This window comes from Stegodyphus dumicola, chromosome 8 (assembly GCF_044657685.1).
Source record: "Stegodyphus dumicola isolate Sdum_Otavi_A_Nest chromosome 8, ASM4465768v1".
Lineage (NCBI taxonomy): Eukaryota > Metazoa > Arthropoda > Arachnida > Araneae > Eresidae > Stegodyphus > Stegodyphus dumicola.
The window spans coordinates 29,714,696-29,739,493 of record NC_140775.1 but is presented as its reverse complement, the minus strand read 5'-3'; the positions used below and the strand labels follow the sequence as shown (position 1 = coordinate 29,739,493).

The 24,798-nt window shown below is 32.7% G+C and overlaps 1 protein-coding gene across 5 annotated transcripts in view; it reads left to right on the top strand.

The window, feature by feature from the left end:
* Positions 1 to 24,798, top strand: part of Cad88C (cadherin 88C) — a 298,274-nt gene that overhangs the window by 120,912 nt on the left and 152,564 nt on the right. The gene's annotated exons all lie outside the window — the stretch shown is intronic.

Here is a 24,798-nt window from a genome sequence, read left to right as displayed (position 1 = left end):
GTAAATTTTTACATATTTTAAGTACTATAGGAGGATTTGCCAACCCGCTTGAAAATGGATGCCTGGGGCACCTGCGCATTTTCCTTTGCGAAAATCGAGCTCTGAATGTTGTTATTTTAACAAGAATGTTTTGATCGTTTGTAGAGAATTTGGGAAACAGCTTCTTGTTCAGGATCAAATATATATTGCTGAAAAAGTTTTATTTAATCCTCCGATGTTAAGATCACAAAAGAATGTTTCTACTGTTGTTCAATAATCACATATCTTTAATTATTAACATGAGATTATAGATATTCCAACATATCTTTAATCTCATGTTTAGGGTTCGTAAAAATATGCGAAACTAATTAAAAACATTTTTAATTTAGACTTGAATGAAGTACGACTGTGAAGTAAATTGTGTCATGTTAGAATTTTAATTGATCCACCAGCTTTGTTTTTCATTATCTCAGGTTGACGATGTCGAAACCAAAAAAGGCAAGTTTTACTGCTAGGGTTTTGGATAGCTTGGATTTAAGCTACATCATTAGAATAAATTAAAAGCTACAGGTTAATAAGCTGATTGATTTAGGAATTTCCTATCTCAAGAATCTTACAGGTTCGTTCCATGTTCCTGATTAGGCAATTATCAGTTTCATCCAAATATTGGATTTCATATCAATAATTTAATTTATTTACGCTTTTAAGTAACTAGTGTGCATAATATTCTCTGAATTAAATTAATACACTAAATTTTTCTTTGTCAGAAGCAGTGAATTAAAACCTATTCTATTTGTTTAATTAGAAAATATTTTTTCTAAGTTCTTCCGGTGTTTTTATTGCAAGCGACAATGCGATTTCCTGACCATCGTGAAAACTGCCGCTAATGGCTGTGTATTCTGAAAATAATCACGAAAATCTCTGAAAATGTTACCTATAAAATTAAAAAGTCATTTTAACCAATCTACGTAACCACATTTACTTGTTACTGATATATTTTAGGGCTCACTATAAGTATTTAGCTTGATTTTAAATATATGTTCACAATCTTAAAACTGCTTATAAACAAAATTTATGAACATTTTCCCCCCAAGAACTAAAGCAGTTTATTCTCACGGTACGTTTCTCCATGCTTTATTGGGTACAAAATGCTGCTTCAAGTAAGGAAATATTCTAAAGCAGTTAGGGAATCAAAAACATTTTGCCGAAGGTGGAAACGAGGATATAAATTGCAACCTAATGTCCTTTTTATTGCTGCACAGTTAAGATTACAGCTCGTAGAAGGAAGAGAGAAAGATATTTTAGAATACCATTGCTTAAAGATCGTCGACTTGTAAATGAATCCCATAATGGCGGTCAAAGCACGGACCAATTTTGTTGCGTTTCCGACAATGCGGAATCATTTGATGATATCTTTATCATCTCGCCTATAACTTTCTTTGCCCTTGCAATGAAAAAGTTAGAACACTTTTTTCTCTCTCTTCTTTAGATGATTTGAAATTCTTTGGTAAGATTTTACACTCGCTTGCGAAAATGGTATTGGAGCCGATGACACAATGATTGGGACTACGCAAAGCTGGAAAGATTCAGTCCCTAAAAACAAAATACAAATGTGGTTGCTTTCGCTTTTTTTCTTTCTGCAGCATTTTCTAAAAGCTTTTGACTTTCAAGCATTTTTATAGCTTTCTATGCAGCTGATGATTTACAGAGCAAAGACCTCATGGGAATTGCATAGTAAGATGGAATACCAATTCGACTTGAAAAAAATATGTACATTCTTTTTCCATTAAGTATAATGTGTACAACAGTTTAGTTATTTAGTGTGTGGGTAATTCCAAAGCGCTTAAATTTGTATCCGAGGACATGCAAATTTAGTATAAATACGTGGGGTACAAATTAATTACATAAATAACTAATAAATTCGTGAATAGCGAACAACATGATACGCTTCGTTAAATACATCGCATTCAAATCTATACTATTTAAACATGGGAGAAAAAATCTCGTTACCTGAAATAACGTAATTCCAGAATATTTCGGATAATCGACGTTTAAAAAAAAAAGAGAAAAATAAAAAATTTCATCTGTTATCGGTATTAGATCCTTTCATTTGCGCTGCACATTTTCTATGTGAATATTATTGGCTGATTTCGTAGTTTTCCGACTTTGATTTACTTCACATTCAAGACTAATATGATGGGTGCGATAGTCTTGAATTTTTATTGCTTTACGTTCGAAATCTTAAACTGCCTAAACCATATTGGCTTGCCAGTGGCTTGGCTCTTATGCCTTCCTTAAGGTTTTCCAAGATATGTGTTTTGTCCTGAACAAATAAAGTATGCCTTTGAAGCTTATGATTGAATAAAATTGAACATTTGTGCAATTAGAATCTGTTATTTTGCTTCCGAAAACTTTTTTATATCTTTTATGTTTGTAAAATTAAAAAATAATATTAATACAAAAAATAATAAAAACCATGTTTTTTTCACATTTTTGTTTATATTCTTGATCTAATTATCAGGATTACTATTTCTTCTAATTGCTTTTGCAAACATCCTGGAGTCCTGAGTAAGAATAGGGAGTTTACTTTAAACTATGTTCGTACAAGTGTAGAAGATACGATAGAAATGGGAAGGGCTAATTACCCTTTATTCTTCACAGCTTACAGCTGTTCCCGAACTTCGGGATACAAAGACCAGTACTTATGGTCTGAAAACGTAAAATATAAGAACTACAAACTAACTAAATTAAATAAGAACTAAACTCAAATACTTTACAAGGACTAGTAACGCGCAGATTAGCCTTTTAAACTTTACGTATGTAGTAAGCAGAATGCGGAAAACTAGAATACGTCTTCAAGTATCAAAGAGAACTATGTTCTGGCCTCAAAGGTAGACAAGAACTGATTGAAAAGCGCGCGAGAGGTAAAGTAGCGAGAAGTCTCTCTCTCTCTCTTGGCTAAAAGCCACCTGTTCGCGTTTATTCTGGCCGGAAATGGAAAATAAGAGAGGATAGTAAAGTTTTAAAATAAAATAAACGTTAGTAAAGCTTAAAATCCTTACATAATTATCTTTAAGTTATTTCTGTGTAGTTATTTGTATGTTATAGAGAAAAATGTAAGTCGATGAAAAAAACCATTATATTAAAAGGTTTCGATGCAAGAAAAGAGTTGGGAATCCCTGCCATAGACCATAGCCATAAGATTACATATTGACTGAGGGGGAGGGGGAATTTCTGTGCTGTATATAATAAACAGATGTGGTGTCGCTTTCCGACCTTAGAATTCTGGAAATTGTAAATTCTAGAGGTACTGTGATGTTTTCATTAAAACAACTCACACTATCTGTAAAACAAAAGTACACTGCCTTTGTGTAAATTCAAAACCATTTGGAAGAAAATGCACGGCGAAAATTTGTTACGCTATTGAATCAGAACACATAGAGATAACATTAAAGGCTAAAAAAAGTTTCGGACATGCTCATTACCAGGTCGGAAAAGAAATTTCCATGTTCGGCAAGAATAAAAACATCGTGACTCCTAACTACCTGTAAGAATTCCCTTTTCCAGCAACTATTTACTTGTCAGTTATCAATCAAAACCAGCCTGCAACCGTGTTTTAACTCACCCTGTTGATGAAAGAGAAAGATGGACCCGCATCCACGTAGATCTGTGCAATTATTGCTAGCAAAACACTGTAATTTCATGACAAGGTCTCTTGCTGTCTGTTGCTTTAACCTCATGCTCCACCGTGCATGTGTGCTTTTCTTTGCTTTTTCTTGTAAATGTGATTTCTTTGAATACATAATAATCTTCCTATAGCCAACAGCAATAATTTAGAATAAAGTGGAGGAAAATATTTCACCGCTTACAATTTATTCCATACTTGTTGACAATCTATTCTTGGATATACCTTTTACAAATTCATTCCAAAGCAATCAAATACATTTATTACGGTCTTCATTCTGGTCAAAAGAGTAATTCTGTTCATCCATTGTGTGTGACTGAAACGCAATTTTGATTTCTGTACTTCGTTACAATTACAAAGATGTGCCATTTTGATGTTTGAAAGATCTTTGAAAGATCTCAAGACACTTTCGATTTTTCAGATGCGTGCGAAAGTAGCAAGTTATTGGCAAGCTTGTTATCCCGTGAAAATGAAAAGTTCTCTGAGTTCTCACGTAGGAAGTATACTGATTCAGGATGATCTGATATTAGACCGCAATCTGTCCATGGAATTAGTATGGTATTCCTTGTATTCAGAATTGTATATGTGGATCTTTATGTTCCGCGTCTGGATCGTTCATGTGTCCAAAGTGGTGTGCCTTAATTGTTTTATTGACTACAGAAAGCCTCAAGGAAAGAATTTTGTTAGCTTGCACATGACTATCTGGTTAATTTGTTTTTTGATTTAGACTTAAATCACGGAATTAAATTGAAATACTTTGGTAATTTCTGTAAAAAGTCTCTTCCCACTGCACAACAATAAGGGTCTTCATGTTTGTTGTAGTCACGAAGATAATAAAAGACTTCGCTTGCAGTACAGATCTTTCTTATCTTTAGTTTTTTTGAAATGTCTCTAAAATGATGTCGATTCCAGCCTTTTGAAGAAGGTTGTGTCATCTTATTTTATGCACTGCATAAAAAGCTTGGATTAAAATTCATCTAAATTTTTTCTAACCAATAGAACAACTGCCTTAAAGCCAACGCCAATAACTTCGTGACTAAGAAAACATATCACGTGACCAGTAATCGAACGGAAACTTTATTCCAAATCATTACAGCGTATCCTCGATCCATGTGGAATGACGTCTTTAAAGAAACCTGTAGAATTTTAGCTGTATGTTGTTTATCAGTGACAGGAACCCATTTAAAAACAGTATATTTCTTAATAATATTATTTTAACACTTTTTCGATTCAAACAAGGTAATTAATTGAATATTCGTTGTATGAAATGCTGCAGGTTTGTATTTAAGCTGCACTTATTTCGTATATATTCAGTTCCTGCTGCTGTGTATTCAGCTGTGTTCGGTTCAGAATCGTCACAGTTTCTGCTAAATATGCATAATTGTTTCATATGATTGAAAATTTCAGTTCCTTCAATCCCTATTTAAGTATAATTACAGTTTATTATAAATCAGCTACATTTTCTCCGATTATTTTAAATAATTGATCATTTCTGCGTATTTATATAATGCACACTTGTATCAGTTCTTAACGACTTTTGATCCAGAAATACCTTTTTTATAGGTCACAGAAGTTTGAAGCCTCAAGCATCTTTGGATATTTTTCATTTTTATACAAATCGCATATCAAATTTTTGAAATCGGTAACTCTCCATAGTTCACTTTGATTTATTTTTCTGAAACTATTTCACTGATTTTTCTACTTCTTAAGCAGTCAAAAATATAATTTCTTGCTTTGGTAAATATTAGAATCTTAAGTTAAGAGTTACGTTTTCGAGTGGCAGAAACTCTAATCTTCTGTACTTTTCATACTTAATCATACGTATTTTAGAGATGTAGTAGATATAATAGTAGGTAGTTAGTTTTCATCTTACCTACTGTTACTAAAATCTTAACTTAGTAATTAATAAATTCGCAAAAGTTTATTAAGTCACAGAGCTATAACATGAAATTTTTGAATAAACATCCACACGGCAGTAATATGTGCCACGTACTATTTCAAGCTTTGATCTCTGAGACTCAAATTTATTATATTCTAAGCTTTAAAATATATAGGAAAGTAAAATATATAGCCATTAGGATATGGCAATAAACGTAGCTTGTACACCTAGGCTCATCTTGATTGGTTTATCGTTTAACGATGCTGGCTGCCGCATCATTGATCTCGAGTTCGAGTTCTGGAGGAAATGTGGATGTTTGTACGTGTATAGTGTCTCTACTTCTCTGAGGCACTTACAATGCAAATCCTCTCGAGTGGTTTGGTGGTAGGGGAAGAGGACTGAAAAACTCTCTTCCTTTACTGCTGTCCATCAAAATCTGGGCAGAGCTATACAGCTAGTGCATTGGGACTATACCTGTACGGTGAAATTCTGTGCTCTATTCACTTCTAAATGTACTTGACGTTCAGGAAATGACTGACACTTTGGAAAGTGAACTTAAAGGCAGCATTAGGTTTTTGAAGCTTACAACGTGAATAATCAACTGAGCCTTTGCCGGGATTCGAATTATTAATCCTTCACTTTCTAGTCGCTTACACCACGAGAACACTGATGAGGAGATTCAATAATTCCGTTCATTAAGCAAATGTGTTTTTGTGAATTTTTGTGGTTTGTTTTAGTTGATTAAAAAAAACGTATTGTCTGTAAATCAGGTCAAAGATTTTCTTTTCTTTAAAGTAGCCGTTAAATTTTCTTTAATTCACGCCTATTAATTAACTCTAAAAATAAATATAGGAGATGATGTGCTTCCTCGATCAAAGTTGATTTTTTCTTTCAATTTAAACCTTGAGTTAATCGCATGAATTCCGATAGAGCGTGAATCAAAGAACCTATTTCATGGACCATTAAGCCTTGCTACACAGGGAGCGTCCTATATCTTTTTTACTTACTCTTTTTAAATGGGATTTAGACCTAATTCTCACCTTCAGTTGCCTGTTGTTACACTAAACGTCCGATGACCCAATAGTCAATCTTTCTTTCCTTTTTGACGTATTTATAAAATAAATTCGTGTTTCCAGGCCAGCCGTTAGCTAAGTTTCCAAGAAGCAGTAGGCGTCATATAAACTAAAATGATATAAATTTTAAGGTGAAAGCTATTGTGTTTCGCCATTTGAAAATAAAAGTTGCCATTGAAGGTAACGGTCTACAAGTAAATTTATCAATGATGTAAATTTAGGAAATCTTGCGTATCTGCACTGTGTACCAAAAAGTCCTTATCCGGCCTTTATTTTCGCAAGCATTGGTCGTAAGCATATACTTTCAATTACAAAATAATCTTAAATGACACAAGCATCCATGTTTTTGTATTTTTAAATTTTAAAAAATTTAATGTTATATAAAATACGGTATCTAACGTTTTACATGTTCCTTCGGATCCTGTTTATGCAGTTAAGAAAATCTGTACCCTTTATAAAAAATAAAACTTAAAAATTGTGACTCGCGTACAACAAAAATTGAACGAGGTATTTAATTTAAGAATTTGCGATGTTTGTCATCATTTCAAATTTGCACTAGAATAATTCGAGGTTGATTTTTTTTCACTTCAATTGCCATGGAATGATATTGTTTCGTGATTTACTGGTGTCTCTTTTTTTTATAATTTTATTACATTTGGTATGACCAAAGAATTTTCGCACGACTTATTTATGAATTTTTAAGCCCATATCACACACGCATTTGGTTCACACGAACAACTGTTTTCTGACAATTTTCCTGCCTGGTTTACTATTGAAAGAAAGATGCGCGATTTCTTCCTTCCTTCCGAAAAAAGTTGCAAGTTGCTCGTTTTCAACCAATCAGCTCAAATTTGGAATTTGGAATTTGTTTTATTATCAGTTTCATATTTTTGATTAACAAACTCAATGATTTAAAAGCGAGTAATGTCAACACTCTATGGGGGGGGGACCTTTTTGTCTCCAGCGTGCGAAACTGTCTATCGGAAATTCTAAAGATATGCTCAGTTTAAAATTATTTTGCGTTATTGCTGTTCAAGGGAATTTTATGTTTTAAGCGCGAAGAACAAACAGTGAGAACAGAATTTGAGAATGGAAATGGTGTAAATTATACTACTTGTAGGAAATTTCTGGAATGATTTTTGCTTTTTTAAGAGTATTTAATGGTCATAATATTTAATTTTTATACCTCTGAAGTCCTTGAGGGAATTTTGTAGTATAAATTAGAAAATGCTTAAAATGTAAATATAGGAAATTTTTTTGTATATTTATATGATTTTTTTAAATCACATTAATAGAGAATAATACTACAAAAAAAATAAAAACATATTTCAATAGTTAAAGATGTGAATTTACAGAATGTTTGAACAAATTAGTTGGAGTTTGCATATCAGCTAAAACATTTTCAAGCAAAGAAACCTTTCTTACATATTTTAAGAATCCCTTTCTAAAAATTAACTAAATATGCGGTACTAAGCTTAGCTCCAAATTACCGTTGCATGAATTTCCTCTAACTCGTTTACGACAATTAAATTTTGCGTACAAAAATTACAGCGTACAAAAATTGTACGCTGTTTATTATCTGATAAATGAGGCAGGACTTCAAACTTTTTCCTTTTCTGCTTTGAATATAGCAAGATTAAAAATACAAATTTGATTGACATACGAATGTAATACTTATCCATCCGTGTGGTCGAAAAATGGTGTTTTAATATGATGGTTTACTTTGAGAAATAAATTATTGATAGCACAGTGAGAGGTGTTGTAATGCTCCTTTCTCAATCATTATAGCCCTGCTATAAAATTAGAAATCGATATGTTACAATCATCAAAAGAACAGGTTGTTAACTGACTGCTGGGAGTCGCATAAAAACTCTTCTATCATCAAATGAAATAATCGTATTCTGTTTCATCGATGTTATTGAAATAAATTTCATTTGGAGCTCCAAGGATGCTGCTGCTTATCTTTTATATGAAAATTGTCTCTAAAGTATATTATTAAGAAAGTGAAGCAAAATATAAGATACTATTTGTGACAAAAAATTCTAAACAGATTGATAACTCTCTTTAATATGCTTCATAGTTTCTCTGCGTGACAGTTGTAATAGAAATTCGTTATAAGTTGTATGATAAAATTTGGCAAACCATTAGAATCAAAAGGTTTAATATCTAGCCAAGAGACAGTTAAAAAAAGATCAGGTTATATCTCTGCATTAACTAGATTAAAAACTGAAGAAATCTGTGTAATAAGTCTAATGAAAACTAGGCAGTATTTTAATATAACAGAAATCAAGTATATTTGTTCAATGAATATAGGTAACTAAGCTAACCTCTTATAAGATCAAGAATTGTGAACTGAGGCTTTCAGATGTTTCAAAAAACTCGGTTTAATATTGAAACCGTCGATTCAAATTCATAAATTTTTATAACTAGACACAACTTCGTGACTTATTTACTTATTCTGAAGATTAAGATTAAAGCCGAAATTCTGCTAGAAAAACTGATATACCATCCTAATAGTTTGAAGGACGAATATGAGGTAGTTTTCTAAGCAATAAATGTCATACTTTCTGCAGAGCGCTTCATACTTTTACTTTCTTCAGACATGAAGGATTTCCTTATTTCACAGCGTATTGCACTATATTTCAGATGTCTTCGATGACATCTGCTGACTTAAACGGTCATAGAAAATGAGCATTCTTTTAATCATAACTTGGTGAATTGTCTTGTTAGAAGAGGGTAAATCTATCAGAATAAAGTTAAGCCATCAAAAGGTTAACTCATGAGAAAGGAGAAGCACCTATCTCATGATAAAAAATCATATATAATTACAAACCAATCGTAATAGCGTTCCTGTCTCTTACTAAGATGCAGAATCCATGAAATTCGGGTGTTTCTTCACAGATTCTTTCTTTTGCTTACCCAGTTAAAAACGCGAGTGGCCAGAAAAGCAACTGATTTCCAATCGTCAGGTGTTCGTCAGATCTGCCAAGCCAGGGAAGCTTCATAGCTCTGCGTTCCGTATTCATCAGAGGTATTCTGGTTAGATATGAGCTTCTAAAGCCCTTTCAGTAAAAGAGATGTTACATAGTTAGTTGAGGCTCGAACCTTGAATTCCGATGTTATCTAAGGTAGTGTTATTCCTTTATCGTGTAAAATATTCTAGCTAATCTTATTTACATAAAGCCTTTCATAACTTCACTCTTGTCATAGGTCTAGAGTTTCCCAAGGATTTTTGCACGGTACACTTTTGAAATGATTATATATAAAAATTCTTTGCTTCCGAAATACTGTGGCCTACAATACGACCTACAACTGTTAGATAGCATTAAAAATCGCTTTAGTGGTACAAATTTCTCATTCTCAACTATTTTATTTTTCATTGAAATAGCTATCTGCTGTTTTAACCGTTTATCTGATGTGACTGCCATTTGGTGTTTACCTCTAACGGCGTCCGTGTTTCAGTTATTTATCTCTCGAAAGAAATTGCGGCATTACTTTTTAGAATTCTCACTTTTCTTTCTGCTAATGATGCACCTTTGTTTTCTCCTAATAATATCTATTTTCAACTAATGATGACTAAAACAACCATTTTCCTTTTCACTAATGTTCGAAAGTACCAATTTTACTTTGGAAAAATGATGTAGTTGTTTTTCTTTAGACAATTTAAGCAAATAGTTTTTTTGGATATCATATGTTATTCCTCCCCGAATCTGCTTAAACATGATTGTTCTTCTGCATGTATCAATTAATTTACTGGCGCAATTTGTTTGGTTTGTTTTTCTTAGGTCAATGAAATATAAAAAACTCTAAGCCGTTATTCATTATGTTGGAACCTGGGCCAAATTATTTGCAGGCATACCTCTTTCTATTGTGCGTTTGAAAGGTTCGAAGTTTTGTGGCAATTTGCGAAAAGCTAGTCAGCCCGAGCCTATTATGCGAAATACATATTTCTCGCTTCTTGTCTCTGTGTCACATTTTGTTTAACCTTTATAATATTTCAAACTTTTTCATTTATTTTTTATTTCAAATATCGAACGGCTGTAGTCAGTAGCACTTAGGCATATCTAAAGAATGCAACAAGCAAAAATAGGATACGTTACAAACTACAAATACACTATTTTGGAAACAGGAACAAATACGAAATACAAAAATTCAAATGTTCGACAAGCAATCCCATGCCCTCTCAGTGCTGGAATTAAAGATTAATGCAAGACAACACAGTACTGAGAGCAACATGAGGGGTGACGTTCACCTAAAGCGGAGATTCCCAACCTTTATCTTGCATCGACCCCTTTTAAAAGAATAGTTTTCTGAATTGGTTCTCTTACATTTTTCTTTACACTCAGAAATTAAACAAAGAAAATAATTTATTAGACTTATGTTTTGTTATTTTTCGTATTCTTATAGTTTTTCATTTTTAAAATATCAGCATACATATATAATTTCAGATACAAAATCACAAATTTTAATTGCCCAGAAGTGCAATTTTAGTTATGTGGTGGCTGAGTTTGATGTATTGATGCAATGTTTTGAATAATTTGGCGTAAACCTTTCTAATTTTTAAATTTATCTTATTTCCCTCGCGTGGAAATTCAGCATTCAACTTACTTCCCATAGTAAGTTATTTACTTGACTAAAGCTTGCTTCCATTGGGGAAGAAGAAAGAAAAGTTGGTCCCAAACAAGTTTAATTTTAAGATATTTCTCTCGAATGACTTTTAAATTCCAAAACTTAGCAAACCCATGTGTTTTGAATAACAGTTGACTTATTTTTGCATGCTAAAGCTTTGTATCAATAAACAATAATTTTCAACTTTAATAATATATTTGTGTAATTTAGTGTTCTTTGCAACCATCCGAAGTGTTCAAACTCTTGGTAGACGTCAATCGAATTATTGCTAAGGTACCGACTGAAACTCGAGAAGGGTATAAAGCACCATTTATTTAAAAGTAAATAAGAAACAGAAGGCACACTTTTGCTTACAACTCAGCCAACCACTTGTAGCGAGATAACTTAAGGTAACAGTAAATCAAATGTAAAATTAAATTTCAGATAAGACAGTAACCAAAGGCTACATAACATCAATTTCACGCGAATTGGCTCAAAACTTAACCAGCGTGCATATCAACTATCGGCAGTTATAATGCAAGGCAAATCGTAGCAGCTTGATAAAGTGACCTCGAGAGGCAGAGCAAACTCTGTCTTACAGTCTAAAAACCTCATCTTAAAAACATACGCGAATAAAATTTGCATTCTGGCAGGAAAACGGAAGGAAGAAGTCACAGGAAAGATCCAAAATATAAAATAACTGGTTAACTTGCACATAACTGGTTAACTTGCACATAACTGGTTAACATAACAGGAACCTTACGCATTTTTATAATGTATGAGGTGTTCACTATGATGACCGATTGCTGATGCATCTTCGGCCATTGACCTCATCGTCATAAACCCCCTTTAAAATTTCATGGACTCTGAAAGGGTCCATATCGACCCCGTTGGGAACTTCTGACGTAAATGTGCCCACAGAGAGGATATGAGGAGGTTATATACAATTCACAGTAAAAGAAGATGCGCCGAAGAGCATTCGTATCTGCTAGACTGCTGCTGACAATTACTATTTTCTGGAATAGTTTGATAGTTTGTGAAATTAAGAAGTTCATTCCTTGTTCGAAATCCTTCGTTGTACTTATTCATAATTCTCTGGCATTGAATGGAAACTGGTTAGTGACACTGCTAGATCCGGTTTTCAGGATGTGCCTGCCTTTCAATGTAAAGGCAATCTATATAACCTCGTACAATCCAGTTACTGTCATCTCTGTACTGTTTATTTCTTCAAATCACTTCCAACAAGCACAGTAGAATAACTTATTACCGAATGTATCAAAACAACCTAACTCCTACTAGAAATTGTTAGTATTATTATTTATATCATCGCTACAGAGCTTAACGTGTCGTTTAAGACAAGATATATTTCTTGTGTAATCAAGAAATGAGTGACATTTCTAAAAGCATCAGGTTATATGTCTTACATTATGGTCATAAATATTCATTCAAGCAATTCGTGTGCATCATTATTCGTTTTTTCTCAGCTGTGCTGTGTTAAATCAACCATTCTCTTTTAGTCTACAGTGTGTTTTCTATGCTGAATTTTAAAAAAATCTTAAGCGAAGAGTGAAAGAAAAAAGCAGCCTCTACAATCAAAAGAAAAATGAGATTTTGAAGAGCCCTTAACGAAGTGTGCGGCGATGCAGAAAGTTGCACTTGATTTGGACATCGGAAAAGTAACTCTTTATGTCTAGCAATGGGAAAGAACCGACTTAGAAAATCCAAGTTTAATGTTTTTTGTTAGTGAGTCCATTTTAACCATGGATGATTCTTAGTGCCGATAACTCAATATTCCTGTTATTCGTTCACCCTTTAATTCCATTTATGCTCCATAATTGAGACTCCACTAAATTTCATTTTGTCTAATTAAGTGAACTTATCTTTTGAATAATATGCAAGATTTATGTAAATTTCCTGCACCGAAAGATATAAAATGCTTATTCTCCCTCTATTTTAAATTCTTCATCTCTCACCTCACCATCAATCTCACGAGAGAACTTAATTTTAAATGCTTCAATGCCGCAAAAACACTATACATTTGCAAATATTCATGTTTTCTCCGGGATTCGAATTCGCGCCGGCTTCTGTATCATTCTACCAACAGAACGATATTTTTCAAATATAAAAATCAAAACCCTGGTTTTTCTTCCCTCTGCTCTGATTCTGGTGCGCGTGCAAATTTTTCCGAAGCGTAAATTCTAAACTCTGAACGCAAAATGTAAACTTTTACTACAATTTAAACCTCATTTGAGAGTCCTATAATTTACTTTTTCTAAAATTAAAAAATAAGCATGCAAATTAATCTAACGTGAACTTGTGCTGAATGCTTTAAAGTAAGCATTATCTCGACTGAAAATATTGCTGAAATATAGTATTATTATTTCGAATATCAATAAATACAGTCTTGAGGCTCGGTCACTGTAATGATTACCTTCCTTAATAAGGGAGCAGTAATTTCTTCACCTTTACCACCTTTGTTTGTTTATTTCTTCTTGTAGCAAGAGGTGGGAAGGTCGTTGAATTCCAAAACAGGTTGACATTACTACCCACGTGCTCATTTACATGCTATTATGTCAACGGGTAATCTTCATATATTGCTGGTCCACCGTCCGAATGCTGACATGTTTCGCCGTATGATAAACTATGCGATTCGTTAAGGCAAAGAATGCGTTACAAAAAGCAAATTTTGAATCACGGTAGACATTTTTCAAGCTTCGTCAGGTATAATATTACAGCGCCGAAGACCAAAAAAAAAAAAAAAAAAAAAAAAAAAAAAAAAAAAAAAAAAAGGCGCAGTAGGAAACTCTAAAAGTAGAGGAACCAACTTTATAAGCGTGTTTTTTTAGGGTTACCACATCCTGTTCAAGTGCCTCCCCTCCTCCACTTCGTATGTCATGAGTTTCGAGTTGATCGAATAAAATGTCTCGTTGGTGAAGGTTTCAAACAGAGAGAAGCAGCGACCTCAAAAATGAAATACGTTCCATTCCGGCCTTGGCCAATAAATGTCAACTATACGGCAGGGCATCACAGTAGAATAGTCGGATAATAATTGAGATGTCACAAATGACCAGCTTCAAAAAGAAAAAGAACGCTGTTTCAGTCTAACTAACCAGTTATAGTAAGAAAAGTTCGGTGATAGTTCATACATGGTTCAACGATAGAGAACTTTTGGTGCTGGTTAATTATTTCTTACTTATTTTTGCTCACTTTCTCTGATGACGTTTAGTACATCTCCGTCATTTCAATTTTTAGCATTAAATCACTGCTTGCTATCGGTTGGTTTCTTTAAATTCTTTTATTGTTCAACGTAATGAGAAAAATTAATTTTCAATAATAAAATTATATAATTGCAAATTATATAATTGCAAAAAATGAATATTTTATTATTATTTAAGAACGAGCAGCTTGTTGATAATACACAGCAAAATAAAAATAAAAATAAAAAATATTAACTTCAAATTACAAAAATTTATTAAAAACAACTTGTACAAAAGTGTTATATAATAAACGTTATCATTAAGATACAATAACACGCCGAACAAATATTAATTTAGAAGTCAAACAACAAAAATCAACGTTATATTTTCATTATATATGTCAGCGTTATATGTCATGTGAAAATTTGAAAATATAACGCTGATTTTTGTTGTTTGACTTCTAAATTAAACGTTAGCATGTTTGCCATTTGATGAATTTCAAAATATTGAATTTTAAGTCACATTTATGCAACTTGAAAAATGATGGGTCAATAAGCTCCTAACAGATCTACTTTTAACGTGGGCACTTCTTGCAATGTCTCACATATTGATTTCATGGATTTTAAAAAACACTCGATTAAGTTTTGTGGAATTGCATGCCATTCTTTGGAAAATGCAGTTTTCATATCTGGGGATTCTGGGAACACATTTGGAATACTGCAATTCGGTAGCTTAAGGCGCTCCACACATGGTCTGTCTTGTATTCTGACAACAGAGATGCTTGATGTGGGTGAGCACAGTCATCCTTTAGCGTAAAACGTTTAGGCCAACAGTACCACTAAACAGCCTTGCTTTGGCTTCCAAACCCACGTTCACATAATTATGACCGGTTACACACCTCGAACAATGACATACAGCTCGGTGCAGCCATTTTTTCATGATTCCACCTCATACAATGAAACCGCTTCCACGGAAACAGCATCTTTCAAGAACAAGGGAATGCGAGTTGTGTGTTTATCGCTCCCTTCAGATCAAAATACGTGTAGAGTCACAGTTCAGATATCATATGGATTTATCAGTAAACAAGACGCGATCCCATTCCTCTTGACACCGTTGAATATGACTAGGACATCGCCTTAAACGGACCCTATTGGAAGATGAAGTGAGTGAGACACAAACTATTACTTTTCTCACCTAAACCATGTGAACAGAACGGCTGATTCGAATTCCTGTGATAGTTTTAAGGTCTAAGATCAACTCTCTTGCAGCCAAGTTTCTTCCGAAAATTACGGAAAACCGATCGTCCATATGCAGTTTTTTACTCTTGATCGCCCTTCTTCTAACTGATTCATTGTTTAAAATGAGATTCTAAGGTCTTGATGTGATATTATGACAGATATTTACATCTTGAGCGACCTCCTTTTGTATTAGCTCCCCCACGCGAGTCTACCAATTAACCATCACTTAAGCTCTTCATTTTAAGTGATGTCTTTGGGTGATAACTAATGAATAATAATCACTTGCAGGACCAATATTAGCTTTTAACAACACGGCAAACCTGAATTTCATCATGCTTCCATTGCACAACATGTTTTCAGTCAATTAATTTACATAATTCATGGCCTAACCTAGGCGCAGAAGTCAAATTTTGAGTTCAGTTCCTAAATAATTAACATAAAAATTGTACCATTGGACCTTAGCTGAAAACTCTAAATAGTAAGCATATTTTTTCAGACCACAGTTTAATTTTCACTAGCAGTGTACCTTTTCGTTTTCCCTTCGCATTAGTGCTATTGAATCTTGTTCAGTTCACTTAAAAATAAAAGTTTAACAGCGGTCATGACATGGCCCTGCTAAAAAGCGGTTTATATGTTTATCACAGGTTCATCCTCACTATCCTAAATTTATTAGTAACTAAAGAAGATTGTTTAGTTGTTTGGAGACCGAAATAATTATTGAGTAAAAATAAAGCAATTTTGTTATTTTTCCCGCATTTGGCTCTCAATTCATTAACATATGATTATCGCTTCTATTTTATAACACTTTAAAAACAATTCATTTTCCGCAATCGTATTCTGTGCCCTATATTTAAAAAGTCTTCCAGGAGTCACGTGCATGATCTCCTTGGTTATTTACGTTATGAAATATTTATGTATGATAAGTAGTCATCTGCTGAACATTTATAAACTGATATGCGAATTCTGTTTCTGTTGTAACTGGAAACTGAAGTCCTGCAGACCCTATTAGTCTAATAACGAGTTATCGCTACGTCTTAAACGACTCACAGAATACTAAAGAATGTTAAATAACCTTAGTTTTAAAGTAACAGGACAGCCACAACTAGTGTTACCGACATAAAATCCACATTTTTGGATATTTAAATTAACATAACAAAGTTCGATTCAAACATAGAAGCGTAGTCTAAGAATGCACTTAAAATAGATTAATATAAGCTCGCTCATAAATTTTACCGACGGGAATTTTAAAACATCGGCTAGCGAGATGCTAAAGCTGGAATATAACTTTTAAGCAGAACTTGCAAGAATTCTAACAGCAAGACGCGGTTGCCAGAACCACTAATCTAAAGATTTAAATCCTTTAGCTTAAATACACACAAACCTAAATTGTATTCTATTGAGGAATACAGAAAGGGGAAGTTATAGCGAAACTTAAATCATAACAACTGGTTAATTAATATGAATTAATTAACATTAATTAACTGGTTAATTAATGTTAACTACTTGCAAATCTAACTACTCTCTTGCCTTTGAGTATATTTTTTAAATTAGACTTTTACATGAGATACCAAGCTGAAATTTAAGTCAACCAAATTAAGAAATAGATCATTCGGAAATTAAATATAGCATTCGTAAATTCATTTTAATCTCAGTCTTAAATCTAATGTAACATAACCTCTAATTTTTAAACGTATTTTTCAATTTTTTTAAACTTTTTTAAATTTTCTATCATATATTTTGAGTATTCTTAAATTACATACACACATACCTATAAATTTCTGTTATTTTATTTACATGTTTGTTTAGTTTTTTTTTTTTTTTTTTTTTTTTTCCTTTTATATCTCATTATTTATTCTCAGTGAATTATTGTAGTCAAAGCAGATTGTTGTAAAAGTCTTAACATTCGCTATAATTATCGATTTTGTATTTAAGTTGGAGAAAAGAAATGAATTTAAAATTCTTTTAGAGATTACAAAACCTTTTCAAATATGTTAATGAGATTCAAATAAGCTGAGCGATAAAACTGCTAAACAATAACCCAGGTTCCTCACTCAAATTCAAATTCTAATGAACAGATTGAGTGCATAGAAGTTTTTGTTGTTTTTCTGATGTGTAATGTGAATATGAGCCAATTTTCCTTAAAATTTCTTCCACGAAGGCATTCATCACCTTAAACAGATAGCCCTCGCCTGCTTTGCGATAATCTAATTAAGCTAAATCCAAATGAGAAAAAATATCTCAACTTTGATCCAAAATATAATCTTGCTAATTAATATAATAATGTCTGTCTGTTCTGACATTGCTTCATAAACCACGTATTCAGATATTACACAAGTGTTGCCTAAAACCTATCGATAAATAACGTGCCCAGCAACAAAACAAAATTTCTTCAAGAACGAAATGATTTAGTCTTCAATGCATATAATACGAATAAAAGATGCATTGACCTTCTTGGCACATAACGAGTTACATCAAAATTGCTCTGAATATCGATATTATATCAAAATATAAGTCATCACTACTTCCCAATATTTTCATGGCTATCATTCATATCAGAGGTATCTGACATTTTATATCGATGTTGACGAACCTTTATTGTACTCTTATACCCCAAATGCTTAAGAAAAAAGGGCAGCAAGGGCAAATTCCAGGTTGATGTAGCTCACCAAAGAAGGATGGTATTTCACGATTTTGTTCACCTAATGACTTTACTCAATTTCTTCTTGGATAATAATCAACGTTCACTTTTCAAAGCGGTTTGGTAATGATTCACTGAAGAACTCTGCAAATATCCGTCCACTTTCAACAAAAGAGGTACTTCGCCAATAGGATCCGTTCCACCACAAAGACCCTTTGAGTCCAATGGCCGCGAAATAAAAGCCCTTCCGAGCATTCAATTATGTTTTCACTGTCAAATTCTTACCATCTTTGAGCTCTTTTCTGACCTTTTCATCATGGGTCACTAACTTTTTGATTACATGGTGAAATTATGACGGATTTTTATTACAGTTATTATATCCCAGTTTTGTGGTGTGTCAATTATGTGAAATCTTTATGTGTCATTGGAACTCCATCTCTAGTTTAGAATGGAATGAGAATATCTATGCATTTATACGGTGAAAAGAAAAGTTCTTTTGAATTGTCAAATGAGTTGTCAGGATTTTATCTACCGGTGAATGAATATTTCTCCAACATCAAAAATAAACAAGAAGAACAGTAAATGGGAGGTCGTTTTAAAAAAATCATCCAATCACTTTTGTATTAGCCTTTTTACTAACTTTTACAATAAGCTATTTGGATAACAATATCCCCCCCTGCCTCCGAATAAAATGAACTTAAAAGTTTTGAATGATATGCTTGTTGTGCATAAGATGATGGGAAAAACTCTCAAGCACTTATTTTCTGATGAAGAAAAATCATAATAATGTGGGAAAATTTTGGCAACGAATACAATCCGTTATCTAAACGTCTAATATCATGATAATGATGCTGACAATAAAGCAAAACCTCCTCAAAATCTCAAGGATAACAACTGATACGCATGACTGAGTGAAAGAAGGCCCAGACTGCCTGATCCAATTTCTCATGAGGTACCAAAGTAGATAGCGTTACTATTTAGGATCGGAAGAACGGGACTTTATAGGCATAACCATGGGGTCCTTTCTTGGCTATTGAGACTTCGCTGAAGATAAGATTATGTTCATTAATCAGTTATCTCCCAATGATATTGTGTTTTATTTACATTTTATCGTCGTTACTCATCTCTTCGATTCTAATGAGTAGTTAGTAGTTAAAAACGTTTTAGCAATCGTATTTTTTGCATAATATTCCTTTTGCCTATTAATTTTGGTATAGTATACTTTGGGTAATGTTTCTTTTGCTCATTAATTTTAGTATAGCATTTTTGCATGCTTTATTTCTTCTTCTTTTTTTAAAATAAATCTCTACTTAAATGAACTTTGATTAATCAAAACGTGTGCTGATAATCTGAGATTCTTAGGATAACTAATAATAAGTAAAACTATTAAATTTGAAAATTTTTGTTTTTAAACCGATTAAATTCTAATCGGTTCTATTCACTATTTTATTCGATTCTATTCACTATTTATTTATTTTATTCGATTCTATTCACTATTTTAGATCAAGATTACTATATAATTAGACAGTATTTTTATTTCATTATATTTTACGTACATAGCTTTTTTTGTTTTATTTATTTTTTAATTTTTAATTAAAGTAAAAAACTATTTCAAAATAAAAATAATATAACATTTCCAATCGAAATTTAATATAATGGGGAGGGGAGAAGGAATCCGAAATTCATTGATTTGTTTCGGCATTCGGCATATTCAGAAAAATCGGATCTTCTTAAAACCTTTAAAAAAAATTCCTCTAAGATTCTGGAAAATAATAGCATAAATTCTCGGAGTATTTAAGTCACTGCCCTTACAATCGTATGCCTATATTTATTTCTACATTTAATTGCAGAAAATATTTACCAATTTATTCCAAGTAGTTTTTTACCTTTAGCTTATATAAATGTACTCTACTGTAGTATATTAAATTCATCGACATTGTTTTTATATAAATCATTAATTAACGTCTGAAAATTATTTCTAATCGCATTCATTACTGCATTGACAATGTTTAACACGTTTCGCATTTTGAGGAAGATTTTGATTGAAATTTTCTTTTTGAAGAAGAAAGTCAAATTTTCTGCTTCTAATGATGCATCCTAAGGTACTGCGGTTTGCAGATAATTGTCCATTTCCAAAGCTCATAGGAAACCTGCCTGCTCTTGAAAAGTTTTCTGACCCTTTCATAGCGTGCGGGTGCTACACGCACAAGCTAGACGTAAACATATAGTTTCCATGGTAATATTGACGATAATGCCGATCGAAATTAAAAAATCCATAATAAGAAAACAAGCTCTGTTCAATTGCATTTGTTCAGAAAAATTAATTTATATACAAATTTTGAACAGGTAATGATAGTCATTGCTTGAAAATTTCAGTCAGGCTGCTGATGATTTCATACAGCTCAAATCCTAGGCACAACCCTCTTGTAATAATACCTAACAGGTATTCAAAGATAATGTAATAGATAAGAGGGCAGTTTTTTGTGAATATAAATGCGGAAAAAGTCGAAAAGACCAAAACTTTAATGGCAGCATAACTGCAGACACGTACTTGTCCTATGACAGCATTTGGTGCTAATACCGGAAGCAAAATATTCCATGTGCAAAGAAAATTGACATAAAATCCGCTTTTAAATCCTTTCCTTGTTTTTGTGCAGCGTTCGCCCCAATTGCATCAGCAGGCCTTACAACATTAGCATTCATATCAGAAAAATTTCCATTTTTATTCAAACATCCAATGTTGTTCCATCACCCCGTTTTATTCGATGTTGTATCTCTTTTAGGAAAAAAAAAACTCTTCTGTGGTGTTCATTTTATTACGGTTGCGGAAGTGATAGTGTTGGCGACCACTAGGAACGGTTGGCAGATGAAATTGGTAATTTAGTTTACTTCTATGTTAACAATATTTAACCAATTCTGTCTTAAGCAAAAACTTAAGTGTATACTTTAAAAATTATGCACAACTCCAAAACAGTTATTGCTTCAATAAGAATTACTTGATTCGTTTAATAAAGAATGAATGTTAATCTTATCCATGGTTTTTGAACAGCATATTAGAAAAGAAATTTAATATGTAAATAAGATTCAAATTGATTTAATGACAGAATGATTTTTCTTCTTTTAGCACATTATCTATAATTGCTGAGTTTTTCACCCTATATTTTAGTCTTAAAAAAATACCATTAATCTCGATAGCATTCAAATTAAAGTTAACAATCCAATGTGATCATCATTCGGTTGCCAATTAATCTAACTTAATAACAAAAATCATTTCTATTTATCATATTTAGTCTAATAATTTTCAGCCGTGATTCGTTTCCTGTTGCCAGCCCTAAAATGAGAATTAAGGCATGTAATATAATCAGGTGTACAGAAATAAAAATAAAACTTGATGTAAAATGGATGTCGAGAGAAAAAAAAGTGCCAAGAATTTGAGAATAAAAGTATGAATGATATATATATATGTATATATGTGAAGTGAGTAAATATATAAAGAATTAGCAGCAGATACAAAACATTAAACTTACTGGTCATTTTACTATCACCTAACAAATAATTTTGAAAGTTTAATTTGGAAACAAGTTTCTGAGCGTAAACTGCGTTCATTATGACGTGAAAGCTTATTTCTTTAAAATGCTTTCTTTGGATTCTTGAATAGACAATACTAAGACAGTTTTTCCATTGTGAAACTAAATTTGTAATTATTCTGTTGAACTATTAAGTTCTCGGAGCTGGAAACAAGAAAAATCGGTTGCATCTTCATTGGTATTCGCATCGTTGATTTTCCGATTTCTAGATGGACACCACGAGAGCACGCCGAGGAAGGGGAGAGAAGGCGATAATTCCTTAACTTGAAAAGCGTTGTTCTCTTGTAATTCAGGCTTCACTTCAAAAACACATCAATAAATCTTTTTTGGCCATTTAGGCTCACGAAAAAATACGTTTAAAAAATTATTCTGTGTGTCTGTTGCAGTAAGTCGTTTACGGTAAAGTTGTTTATAGCATTGGGATCAATTGTTAATGTGCAGTTTCGAGGCTTCTTCTTGATAGATCATGTTTTGAAACTGCAAAGAAATAATCCTGTCATAAAATCCTGGTAATCAATTACATTTCATCGCTTTAAAAGGTGAAAGAAATTCCACTCTGTCACCAGCCATGTCATTAGCTTATTTTCCTCTCATCCTTCATCATTGACCCCTGAATCGATTTAAATCTGCCTCTTTTCTTCACAGGCCTCTGCCACTGTTTCGAAAATTGTTTGGTAATTGTGATTATTATTAAATATTCAAATAATAAGGAAATAGTCCATGAACAGGGAACAGAAATTATTACTGATGCGGCGACAATGACGATAAACACATATGAGGAAGATTTATCCCTAAGGGCTTCATTTTTGATCGGAATAAAAATAATTCTGTACTAGTGTCTGCTTTTATTTCAGGAGCAATATCCAATCATCAGGAACAGTCCAAGCTATTAAGAGATTTGAGAGAGTAGCTTAAGACCAAGCTTATCTTGGTGCATAGGATCATTTATTATCATCGTTCTAAATCAGCCCAGACAGTTTCCAATGAAAAAAAAAGTATATGTTATCGATGTCAATCCGTTTTTCGATTGGCCTATGCGCATTCTAATAGCATTTATTCTTGGCTAAACAACTGAATTACTTGGCAAATCGTGCGAAGGTGGTTTTTTATTTTAATTTTTTCCCAAGGATTTTCTAGGGAAGACAGATTTTAAAGGTAGGGGCGTATTTATCTATCACTAACTCATTTATAAACCGTCTAACTTCCACTTTTGGGGGCTTTATTGTGTTAAGAAACATGCTATTTTTACTTTTAATCAATGATTTAAAGTGGCTCTCGAAAACTCACGAAACCGTTCGTGATTACGAAGGCAAGACTTGTAAATCAACTTTATCTTGGTAGTTTTGTTTAAGTCAAGCATCAGAGTCTGTTCGGAATGATCCTTCTTGTTTACAATGTACAGATAGATCCAGTAGAGTCATCGTACACTTCATCATAATCCAAACTATAAAGCAACTCGTTTGAGGACCAATATCACAGCAACGATCATATATCATGTAGATTCTAGAGGCCAACAACCTTTTTCGTATACATTGAGATTTCAAGGGATAGAATTATAGTCTTTAAGGGATAGAATATTGACCTCAAGGGATAGAATTATAGACCTTCAAGGGATAGAATATTGACCTTAAGTATTAGAATTCAATTGGTATCAATTCTGAAGTGGACGCAACCCAAAGCTACCTCTTACTGGACTGTGGTGTTTAAACCCTGTTATAATGGGTTTGTGAGATCATCCTGCAGTTACATACACATGCAAATGGTAACAGTCGATACGCATCAAATTTATTACAGTTTCGCTTTGGAACGCGACTGAACATTACGGGGAAAATAAGGTATTTTGTAGTCGTATAATAATAACTTAGTCCTTTTCCTTTAAAATAAAGATTTAAAATAAAGATTCCAGAGTTTCATATGTAATCGTAATTTGTATCACAAATTTGTTTACTTAGTGACTGCCTTATTTAGTTCATGAGCAACTGCTAAGTATCCGAAAAGCAATCTTTAAATGATAACAACTTTAAAAACTGTTCAAAATGTATTATCAAACACCCTTTGATTAATGCATAATGCTATTATTTTCTTGCAGTCAAAGCTTTTGGATCCTTTAAGCAAAACGAGCTTCAGTTTCGAAACGTCTAGTTAGCTGATGTTTTTAGCATAATTCACCGGAATAGGGACACCTCTACTACAACAAAATAGGACAACATTAGGGGGGAGGAGAGCATTCCGACAAGCAGGAAAAGGAGGGATGTGAATATTCTGCGTTTTCGGGGCAGCAAAGCGTGTAAATTCATCACCAAACCCTGATATTATTCACATCAGAAAAGAAGGCATCGCAACCGCCCTCTGTAAATGGCAGCTGATTGTTTTTTTGAACATTTGTTTTCATAGAATGAAGCCGGTATTTACATACGCGTTTTTTCTTTTTTTCCCTGGTGATGTCTTGATCGTATTGGGAGCAATCTGCTGCATTTTTTAAATGATCTGAAGTGAATGGACGAGGCATTTTTTTCTCGCATATTAAAATGATTATTCAATCATGAAGGATAAGACTTCGAAAACATTTCGTAAGTTATTCTTTTTTTTTTTTTTTTTTTCTTTTTTTTTTTTTTTTTAGGGGCAAGGGCATAAAAGAAAATTTGTTTTTAAAGAACAAAATTTTTAAGAAGCAATTATACCTAGTATTTTAAAAAAAATTACGAAAAATAATACATATTCCGCCTTTAATAGAGTGATTATTTGATTATTATATTTACAAATTGCTTTTGTAATCAGATAGAAAATTACATGAATTTTTTTAAACCTTAATTATTCTAATATTAACAAAGTAATTTATTTGTTAATGTTATAATAATTAATTTGGCTTAGTTATGTTTTTAAAACTTGTTTATTTAAAAGTTATTACTTTATT